We start from the raw sequence: 12,080 nt of genomic DNA on the forward strand, positions 1-12,080 counted from the left end.
TATATATATATATATATATATATATATATATATATATATATATCCATGTTTATATACATAACACATGCATCTGCATATCGATGAGCCAGAGCTTGATATTTGATTTTGTAATTTGCATGGGCCAAGCATCAAGTGCTCCAACGTAGACATGGGTCAGGGTGTACTTTCCTACCTAACGTTAGAAAAAATCATTGTACACCATTCATCGTGTTTAAAGCAGGACATATCTTAAATAATCTCAAAACAGGTAGAATCATGCTCCTACCCTCGAATTTCAATAACTTCGAAGGCGGGCCCCCGAGCGCCGCGCGCACCGCACCGCCTGGACTCCCTAGCGCCGTTTCTGCGTTGCCGTTGCGTAAATACAATATTTCTGCTTACCGGGAACTCTACAAAATGTACGGGACCAAAGTAAACCATTCGTCGTGTTTAAGGCAGGACATATCGTAAATAATCACAAAACAGGTAGATTCATAATCTTACCTTCAATTTTTTATAATTACGATGGCGAACTCCCGAGCGCCGCACACACACAGCACCCGCGACACCGGCGCCATTACTGCGCGGGTCACAACATTACTGTGCATCAAGCAGCATCAAGAACCGTAAAAATGTACCGGGCCAAGGTAACAAGAATCCATGAAATTTGATCCTCGACGCCAACGGGACCATGGGTTGCAGGGGGATTGGGTGGGGAATGTAAAGCAAAATGAGAACATGACAGTTAAATAAAAGCTCACTCTATGGCACCTATATATGGCATGAAACATGGACGCCAATGGGATGCTGGGTTGAAGGGGATATAGGGTGGGGAGGTTAGGTTAGGTTAGGTTAGGTTAGGTTAGGTTAGGTCAGGTCAGGTCAGGTCAGGTCAGGTCAGGTCAGGTCAGGTCAGGTTAGGTTAGGTTAGGTTAGGTCAGGTAAGGTTAGGTTAGGATAGGTTAGTTAGGTTAGGGTAGGTTAGCTTAGCTAAGCTTAGGTTCTGGTCTATTAGCTTATATCTAAGCTCATAAGGTCTATGAGCTTATATCTAAGCTCAAGTTAGGTTAGGTTAGGTTAGGTTAGGTTAGGTTGGGTTAGGTTAGGTTAGGTATGGTTAGGTTAGGTTAGGTTAGGTCAGGTCAGGCTAGCTTAGCTTAGCTTAGCTATGGGATGCTGGGTTGAAGGGGATATAGGTTAGGTTAGGTTAGGTTAGGTTAGGTTAGGTTAGGTTAGGTTAGGTTAGGTTAGTTAGGTTAGGTTAAGTTAGGTTAGGTTAGGTTAGCTTAGCTTAGCTAAGCTTAGGTTCTGGTCTATTCTCAGGTTAGGTTAGGTTAGGTTAGGTTAGGTCCGGTCAGGTCAGGCTAGCTTAGCTTAGCTTAGCTTAGGTTCTGGTCTATTCTCAGTTAGGTTAGGTCAGGTTAGGTTAGGTTAGGTTAGGTTTGGTTTGGTTTGGTTAGGTTAGGTTAGGTTAGGTTAGGTTTGGTTAGGTTAGGCTAGTTTAGGATATGTTCTGGACTATTCTGGCCTGTGTGTTTCAAAAATGTACCTAAGCTCGATAAGAAACGATTTTGGTTGCTTTATTATTGTTACCTTGGTCCCGTGCATGTTCTATGGTTCTTGATAAGCAGAAATATTGTGCTTTCGCAACAACGCAGAAACGGCGCTTGGGAGTCCAGGCGGTGCGGTGCGGTGCGTGCGGCGCTCGGGAACTCGCTATCGTATTTATTAAAATTCGAGGGTAGGAGCATTATTCTATCTGTTTTGAAATTATTTACGACATGTTCCGCCTTAAACACGACGAATGGTTTACCTTGGTCAGGTACATTTTGTAGAGTACTTGGTAAGCAGAAATATTGTATTTACGCAACGGCAACGCAAAAACGGCGCTGGGAGTCCAAGCGGTGCGGTGCGCGCGGCGCTCGGGAGCCCGCCATCGAAGTTATTGAAATTCGAAGGTAGGAACATGATTCTACCTGTTTTGAGATTATTTACGATTTGTGCCGCCTTAAACACGGCGAATGGTGTGCAATGATTTTTTCTAACGTTAGGTAGGAAAGTACACCTACACCTAGACATGGCCTGAACTTAGTCAAATGAAAAATGGAACAGCTGAGTCACGAGCTGAGTCAGATTCCACAATCTGTGAGCCAGTCCGGAGCTGGTTCAAGAGATTCGAGTCAAGCCCAAGTCTGATGCTAACGACATCTCGAGACTAGTGTCCCATTCCTTGCACTACCCGGATGACAATATCTTTTCCAATGCCCTGTAGTCGAGGATATGTCATTATCATACTCAGCCGGTAGATAACACTCTTGTGTAAATTACGCGCGAGAGTCTTTCCAGGTACGCTTCCCAATCACTTCCACCATCCCCCCCCCCCCCCCCCCACTGACCACCGACCGACCGACCGACCTCGCCGCGCACTAGCAACAACTCGCATTCAAATGGGAATTGAGATCCCAAAATGGTGAAGGTTTTCTACTCCTAACGAAAGAAAAGAAATTCACGACGTCCACCTCTACACAGCCTCATTTCCTTCGGCCAGCCTTGGGTTACCGGGCTGCTCTGTTTAGGATCTATACGTACTACACTAAGCCACTTTTAGTACGTATCGGTACTTACCACCTTTCCCCTCTTAGCAACAATGCCGTGGGGCGGGTGGTCGTTATGCGAGATCAAAGCCCTAGAACAGAGGGTATGACCGTTCGGCCAAATTCCGCTGCTTCGACTGATGACGTCACAAGTGTAATCGGCACGCAATAGTCAACGGCGAATACATGCCCACCACAGTTTGTTTGGCTTTTTGAAACGGTTTTTAGACTGGGGAGTCGTTTAATATCGTTGGTTGGATCATAACAAGACTATTCTCCGAATAGGTCATATCAGCTGCGAGGTTTATTAATAATTAATTGGCCGGCGTCCCAGTCGAGCGCCTCGGACTGGAAAGCCGGGAGACAAAACTCTCACCAAGCTTTTTCGGGAATTCATTGCTTAAGTCAGAAATATATATGCAAACGGAAAGAGTCAATGGGCGCATCTCATGGAAACAACAATCGGAAATCGTGCTGACATGAAAGGTCAAGGTCAGGACAAAGTCCTGCAGACCTCCACTACATGTTTGCAGGGGCTGGGTCAATCAGTCAGGTCAAGTCAATGTCCGTCCCGGTGGCTCAGTTGGTTAGAGAGCCTGCCTTCCGATCCACCCACCCGTGGCTGGGTGGGTTCGAGTCGCTTTAGGGCGCTCGCTATTTGCCTTTGACAGGTATGGCCTGCGGCCGGTGGCAGCGGTCGCGCTAAAGGTCAGTTGACGTCAGAGGGCAGGACGGACCGTGCTGAGCATTGCGGCACGTTAAGCTTTCGCCACTAAATTCTGCCGTTGCCTGGGATTGCGCGATCCGATGGTGGGGGTCAGAGCTCACACAACAAGCACTGCTTAGCGTGAGCGCTGACCCCAGAAATCCATCCATTCAGGAGGGTTCGGATCAAATTCATTAAAAAAAATCGAGGCGCTTCATTTCCCCAAAAAGGATATGCTCTTCGGCTAAATGAGGATGCTGTGTCACGGACATGTAGATGCCACAATGAGGTGAGGTCAAGGTCATTCCATAGGGTAGCGTGAGTTTGCTGCATTCATGCGATCTATGATTCAAAATATTTGCACGTCCATTTTGATCGTGTTTTGCAGCTTAAACGTCAGCTACAGTTTTTTTCTGGTCATTACATAGTCGAGATGTAGGTAAGACGTTAAGATGAGGTTATACGAGGCCAACACGACACGGCATGCTAGTCATGTCATGCATGTCTTCGGATTGATTATCCCACAGGAATCCAATAAAATCACTTTTAATCTTGCATTAGGTCATCTTAGTGCCTGAAGACATCAAAACTTGTCGCTTGTTGCAACTTACTCTGGCCTTTGAAAGGCATTCAATAGCCATGCGCGGGGTAGGGAAATTGATTTCGAACCTGCTGCGTAAAAACTACCACTCTGCTGATGTCTTGTTTGAAATGCAGATTTTATCACTTTCAAAGGGGTAGAAGTTTCACTTTGCCGGCAATAGAGGAAAGCAATCTTTTTTGTAACAATTAGACAATGTCTAGTGCACAGCTCACCTTTATTTATGCATGAATAACGCGCTCCAGCATAACTTCCTCAATACCAGGCCATACAATGTCCTTATTCTGAATAGCAATGGCAATGGGACATAAGCAAGAGACCTGGTCACGGCATTTCTTTTTTATACAGCATGCACAGTTCTCACTATTGGTGGCTTGGGGCACAGATGCTTGTCCAATATCTATTCACAGCAGCACAGTCTTCTGACAGTTCTTCTCACTGTAAGGACGGCAGATGTCCCTCTTTCCATGCCTCCCTCTTAGGAACCTGTCTCTGACAATTCCATTGCAGGTCCCTGGCAGACTTGTACCTGGTTCCCAAGATTTCTTCCCGGGAACCGGTTCCTGTTTCCTGGTTCCGGAATTTTCACGTCCATTTTGATCGCGTTATGCGGCGATTAGACCAGTCTGGTAATAAGTCGAAAGATTCGGCAAGAACCAGGATCCAGCTTGACAATAAGTTGAAAGATCCAGTAAGAACCAGGATCCAGCTTGAAAATAAGCCGAAAGATCCAGCAAGAACCAGGATCCAGCTTGAGAATAAGCTAAAAGATCCAACAAGAACCAGGACCCAGCTTAACATGAAAACGAAAGATCCAGTAAGAGCCGGGATCCAGCCCGATACCAAACTGAAAGAACCAGCAAGAACCAAGATCCAGCTTGGATTGGGCATAGGGACCCAGCAAGAACCCAGATCCAGCCTGGCATTATGTTGAGAGATCCAGCAAGAACCAAGACCCACTCTAAAATATGTCCAGGAACCAGCAAGAAGCAGAATCTTACCAGGAGTTCTTCACAGCAGTTGCTGGTTACACTTACCACTTCTTTCAGATCCAGCAATGTGTGCTGTTCTTAATGTGAATTAATAAAATTAAGTCTTTGAACATGCCTGGTTATCTGCTCATGCTGTTCCTCATGTACCATGACACAAATTTGCTGTTCTTCAATGTAAATAATACTGCAAATTCAGAAGAACAAAACCAATAACTTGTCGCGATGCAGGTATGATGAAGACCTAGGTCTGCAACTGGGCTGTTAGCTGCCTAATTTTGTCCTGAAAGGAAAGGCCCGCTCTTCCGTGCGTATATCACAGAAATAATGAACACTACACACACATATATATATATATATATATATATATATATATATATATATATATATATATAATATAAATGTGCGTGTGCGTGTGCGTGTGCGTGTGCGTGTGCGTGTGCGTGTGCGTGTGCGTGTGCGTGTGCGTGTGTGTGTGATCAGTTAACATAAGAATGGCACAAAATGATTACCAATCAAATCACGCAACAACCATCCACAACCCCTCGCACACCAATGTGGCGCCACCGCACGTCACTCATCAAGGCCGCAGATAGGGAAGCTGGTATCACATGTTTCGTTTATCTAAAACCCAAAGGGAATGTGACGTCACGGAGCTAAGGCTGCTGGTGGTGAGGTTACTCCGTGTGAGAATGCGGGACAACGGTTCTTTTTTATTGACGTCTGGATGCTAACACCAAAAAATACACTATCCAATGTGTAATAATCAATTCAAATCATCCACAACATTATCAGACACAAACAAGGCTTGTATGTGTTGAAATGCAGCTTCCGATGATAAAAAATGCACTTTGGGCACATCATGTGCCGGAAAGCCTGAGACACAGCTCAAAAGGGGGTGATGAAAATTTCAGATGATTTTTTTCCAAGAATATTATAACGTTTTGCACGGTTCTTCTAGATATTCTATTCCAGATATTCTAGAACATTTCGTTTTATTCTGTTTATTCTTCTAGGCATTTTGGAGGTGGCTAGGAGGTAGACAAATTCAACAACCATCTATATATATATATATATATATATATATATGTATATATACCAGACACCAGAAAACCGTCCCAATATCACAGGCTACCATCAAAGCTCATCAATAATTTTTTACACATACCCAGCCCACCTGCTGACCAAAGTTAGTCTCACATTGATACTGCTTTATCATACACACAATGAATCTAGATCTGCCTGAGCCTTGTGCTCAGGCTTCTCGAAAAGCTGCATTGTTGTTACAAAGTCGGGGCATGCTGTTTATTTTGACTTGTCTGTGATGTACTAATCTGCTTTTTAGAGTAAAGTATTTGGGTTGTTCAGGGTGATCTTTTTATGCCAATTTGTACAAGGTCCCAAGACTGTCAGATTACTCCATATTCTGACCTCAGGAGTCCAGTGTTAGTAAAATAACTAGAGTGAAGTGTGAGACATGGTGTTTAGTATTCATGGCATGTTGGTATTTCTGTTGCTTGCCAAAGAACTTATGGGAACCTTGGGCTGGTATTGACAGAAAAACAAGGGAAACTAGGAGCTGAAGCCAGTGCTTACAGAATAACCAATGGGAACCAAGATGCAGGTCTTGTGTTGTTGAAGGAAACAGTGGGAACCAAGATCCAGGGTTTTGTTTTGTGTAAGAACCGATGGGAACCAGGATGCAGCATAATGTTTTATCAAAAGATCCATTGGGAACCACGACCTACGGTTTCGTTTTGTCGAAAGAACCTCTGAGAACCAGAATCTTGTTTTGTTGAAAGAGCCAGTGGGAACCAGGATCCAGGGTTTTACTTTGCGGAAAGATCCAGTGGGAACCAGGATCCAGGGTCTTGTTTTATTAAAAGAACCAATAGGAACCATGATCCAGCATCTTGTTTTGTCGAAAGAACCAGTGAGAACCAGGATCCAGAGTCTTTTGTTGTCAAAAGAACCAATGGGAACAGGATCCAACGTCTTGTTTTGACAAAAGAACCAGTGAGAACCAGGGTCCCTCATCTTGTTTTGTCGAAAATAAAACAGAAGGAACCAGGAACCAATATTAGGAACCAGGCACATGTCTGGCCCCTGGCATATCTAAACAAAAAAGGTAGTGTTTTAGTTATCATTATATTTCAAGGGAAGAACTAGCCTTTATGATACCTTTGATGTATTTGGACTCATACAGCAAGTCATGACGCCTGGACTTCAAAGCATGCGATGAAACAGCTGCAAAAAAATCATATCTGATCACTTTCATGGGAATTATTTGTCCATCACATAATGTGATTATGTGCACTCATATACCTAAGGAAGATGATGTGATGATGAAAAATTAACGTGACATGGATTCAGTCCCCAACAACCATAATATGTAATCAGATGGGATTGGAACCCAATCCTATCCATAAAAATTCACAGCAATATAACGTTTGCTAACAGTAATTTATGTCATGCCAATAGTTCATGCTTAGAAATGTTTTCAAACAAGAAATAAAAAAGAGGCTAGTAATCTGAGCGGTGTCAGGATGAAATCAAGAGTTGCATCAGCTTTACAACTTAATAGCAATAATATGGTATATTTTGTACCACCAGGTCCATACATGTCACAAATGCAGCTATAGAAACACAACACACACAAGCAAAGTGCAAGACAGCAGGCCAAGCACTCAATTCCCTGCAACTAGCGACCCAATGACGCCGTACTCTAAAATCATGGAGAAAACCCTGTGCCTTTAACATTACCAACGGGGTTACATATGGCTACCGCACACACAAACAGCATCGTGCACATTAGACTTCTTTAGCTTTCGTGCATACCACACAAAAGCTTCAACTACATTTTAATTAAATCCAACAAGCGCTGCCTCAAACCGCCCGAAACATCAATAAGATGAACTGAGAAATAGCAAGCGACACGCAGCGACGCGAGTCAAGGTTGGTGAAATTATTTTGTCCCTTTCGCGCCACGCATTTGGCACTTCGCAAAAATGAGCGATGATATGGCGATACACAGGGATGACAGGGGGCTGATGCACGATCTCGGCTCAGGTATAGTGGTCGGCGGCGCGCTGTGAGTTGCGGTCGCCGTGCGCGTACAGGCGTGGATTTTGTTTCCAACAATCACAATTCACGCGGTTACACTTTTAGTCTTATCGCGCGTATGTGCAGCGCAACGTTGCGCTGCAAATTGCAGGACAAATTACAAGATACAAGTTTTAAATGACTGGCCGCTGTAATTAATTGCCCCCAGCCGATCATGCCATCTCGCACCAAAATCTCGACGATCGGTCGTGGCGACACGAAAATGGCACAAACAGATGTACCATGCGAAATGGTACGGTCACACGTACCATGTTGCACGGGCTCATGCACAAGCACATCCGGGATTGGGACGCTTGGGACGCGTTCCGGCTTGCCTCCAGTCCATCTCCAGGCTGTCCGGCCGTGGGCCGGTGGGCGGGAGATGGGCATACGCAGTGCGGGCTGGCGTATTGGCGTCGACGGCGCGCTGTGTATGACTGTCGCTGTGTTCGCAGTGCGCGTATAGGCGTGGATTTTGTTTCCGCATATTCACAGTTGACGCGACTTCACTGTCGATCGCATCGCAAGTTTGCGCAATCGAAATGGTACGGTCACACGCATCACGCGGCACAGGATCACGGATGGATTTTGCTTTCTCCCAAGAGTTTGCACGTTTTGTGCCGCATTTTGGCACGCATGGCACGAACACACCCGTGACTGGCGTGCTTATTCAGGAGCCAGATGATGATTGTGGTGACCCGTACCACATGTCATGGCGCCCATGTATTAAACTATGAATTTGCACGATTTTGCTCGTTTGAGGGGCTTACGCATTTTCATGGTATCTCCGGAAACCGGGGTAGGAAGTACGTAGAGACTGGCATGCTTCGATAGGTGGCCTAACGGGCAATCACTCAGACGTGTGCAATGCCATGCTGCACGTGTCATCTGACACGTGCACATTAGCTGCGAAGCTCTATTTTGCCGATTTCGTCCATTTTCACACTACGCAGGATTTCCGCTCCTCTGGCACATAGTAACACGAGACTGGCATGGTGCGATAGGACATTGAACGGGAAATTTCATGGTGTCACAAGTGCAGGGTGGCACGTTACACGTGTCGGGAGCACAAGATCCAGGAAGATGGCTTTTGCTCCTTTCCACGGTTTTACACGCTTTGTGCCACATCTCGGCGCCCAGGGCAAGGAGCCACTGGGGAGTGGCATGCATTGATAAGAAATCGAACAGACAATGACGTTGCATGACTTATCATGTCGCACGTGCTGTGTGTAACGCGTGCACGAGCCAGCAATATGGATTTGGCCATCACCGGCCGTTTTCACATTTTGCGCCACATCTCGGCAAACGAGGCACCTAAAACCGCGATTATGAATGGCTTTTACTTGGGAGGACGGATTTTTCTATTTTGCAGAGTTCTACCGTGTTGTGCCATATCACTGCACTCCGGGCACGTGGCGCACCCGGGAGTAGTATGCATTGATGGGAAGTCGGATGGACAGTCACGTGGTATAGGCTGTAGCGCCACGTGTGCGCGAGCCAGCAAAATTGATTTGGCCGCTACCGACCGTTTTTCACTGTACGATATGATACAATGCTGTTTAAAACAACGGCAGTGCGTGCTGCCATCATTTAAAAGGCTGGCAGTTGATAAAAAGGGCAAAAGCCATCGGCTTCGTCCCACAATCAATCGCCGATCCCATGGAATAGCTTCGGCTGTGTCGCAGAGAGCGCAGGCGAAATGCGCTCTCTCTCACTGGCGGCCGCCAGACACCGCCAGCAACGCGCGCGGCCTGTGGCCGAGTCTTCTTCACACCTTGCGCGATATCTCGGCAATCAGGGCACCTAAAACCGTGTTTCCAACTGCAAAAGATACATGATGAAAATTTCCGACTTTTACATTAGCGCAGCGAAGCAAGCGCGCAAGCGCTTGTATCTATCCCTATTATCTCACTTGCTCTCTCCCTCCCTATCTCTTCCCTCCCCCCCCCCTCTCTCTCTCTCTCTCTCTCTCTCTCTCTCTCTCTCTCTCTCTCTCTCTCTCTCTCTCTCTCTCTCTCTCTCTCTCTCTCTCTCTCTCTCTCTCTCTCTCTCTCTCTCTCTCTCTCTCTCTCTCTCTCTCTCTCTCTCTCTCTCTCTCTCTCTCTCTCTCTCTCCTCTCTCTTTCCTTCTTCTTCTTCCTCTTATTTTTTTCTTCTTCCTCCTTACAACTATCTGATGCTTGTTGATTTAAACTTCAATTGCAGTATGTCATATGTGTCGGAGCAGGTTGGTGCTACGGAATTCCTATCGCGACCTTTCAGGTTAATCTCCACACAATAGCACACTGGGTGTCTGCTGACAAACTTCGGCGATAACCCAGTGTGCAATCAATGTCGGACGACCGGCGTGAACAATTTCAAAGGAAGCGGGAATAAAGGAATGAAACGAAATTTGGCCAGAGCCTGTCATTGCTGCAAACGGTTCAGCCAAACTGGACTCATTTTCAATTTCCCGGCCATTCCATCAGTTAAGATGCTACGGCCCTGGACCTTTAACTTGAGCACATGATCTGGCCGGCGGCGTTTCCTCTCGGCTGCTCTCATTAGTGCAACGGATGAAGTTCAGCTGGCAGCCAGCCACTGGCCACTGGTTCAGTGGAATTAGTCGGTTCTCGCATAACACCTGTTACGTGGACTAATCTCCGTTCTTTCGTTTTCAGCCTGGCCCAAACCAATCATTTGCTTCATACCTACTCATTTTTATCATTTCCTGAATCATGGCGTGAACTACGTGTCACAGTGACACTGGGGTCAGAATACTCGCCAGCCAGTCGCGCGCGGCCATCCACCGGAGTGATTCGAAATTTAAAATAATTTTGTCACAGCATGTTAGCCGGATATTACCTGGAAGCCTTTGAGTGTACTCCAGTGCCATAATGGGGCTGTCGGCGATTAAGTGTTCCCGCCTAGTGGGGGAAATTGAACCCCACAGGTGGGATTCAAATCCACCTGGCCATGCACCTCGAGGACGCTGCCTCTGCCAGCTGCTCCCAATGTGAGCACACAAATAATCCCAATTAAAAGATAACCTGTCATAAAAACGGTAAGAAGGTAAAAATGTGACAGGTTAATGGAGGTAGCTGGTACCAGTGAAGCGCAATCCACATGGTGCATACAAGGACATAACAAACTGACAAATCCGTGATAACCCATATTAAATCTGAGGCTCGGGCCTGCGCTCAACGCTTCACGCCGAGCACAAAATGCTTCTTCCCAGCGAGGGGAACTCAGATGGTAGGCAGTTACACAACTAAGACATTCAGCAGAACCGCAATTCCATGGACAACCCCATGGAGCTGTGTGCGTCTTCCCAGCACTGGTATGGTATGGGACCATGGAATGCACAGCAGCGGGCCTACCTCTCGTGTAGACGGCAGATGTCGTTGTCACCATGGATGATGACCGTGGGCGACTCAGGCGAGAACCTTGTTGGTCAAACATGGTGCAAATTTGTCAGCCCAAGAACCAGCAGCCAGGCCAACTTATTCTGCATTTCCGGCACTTGAAAAACAACGAGGCCTGGATATAAAGTCGACACTTTTTCAGGATTCTTTTTCGACTCACTACCATACACCAGCATGCAGCAGCGGGTCAGTGGTGCGAGAATCAGCAACAGTTGTTGCGTGTCCATTGGTGACACTCAGGTTCATGAGACGACGCACGTATGAGAGGCCGACGACGGGACTAGTGCGACGAAGGCTGGCAACACCCGTATTTGCGTCCCAGGACCCATTTTGTATCATGTCACGAGGTGAAATTCATATGTTGCACTTTGTTGCAAGGCTTGAGTTCTGTGCTACGAGAAGGAAATGTCTCTTATCAGTGATACCATCCTCAGCTCGATTTGAATTTCTTCTCCCTTGTTTCCCAGCCCGATCTGAGCCTGGTACACCGCACCTTCAGCCTGACCAAAAGCTGCCGCATCTCCAGCCTGACTCAAACTTGACCTCTACTGCATGTCCGGCCTGTCCGACCCTAACTGCTTCTCGCTGTCAGCATTCAATGATTGGGCCCAGGGACGTGGGGCATCAGTAATGTGGGCCCCTGTCTTATCTTCAGTCTGCCTCGACTCGCTCGAGCCCATCACAAGCCTGACCTGACTCGCTGTAT

Source organism: Pollicipes pollicipes, unplaced genomic scaffold (genome assembly GCF_011947565.3).
Source record: "Pollicipes pollicipes isolate AB1234 unplaced genomic scaffold, Ppol_2.1 Scaffold_4881;HRSCAF=5763_pilon_pilon_pilon, whole genome shotgun sequence".
NCBI lineage: Eukaryota > Metazoa > Arthropoda > Thecostraca > Pollicipedomorpha > Pollicipedidae > Pollicipes > Pollicipes pollicipes.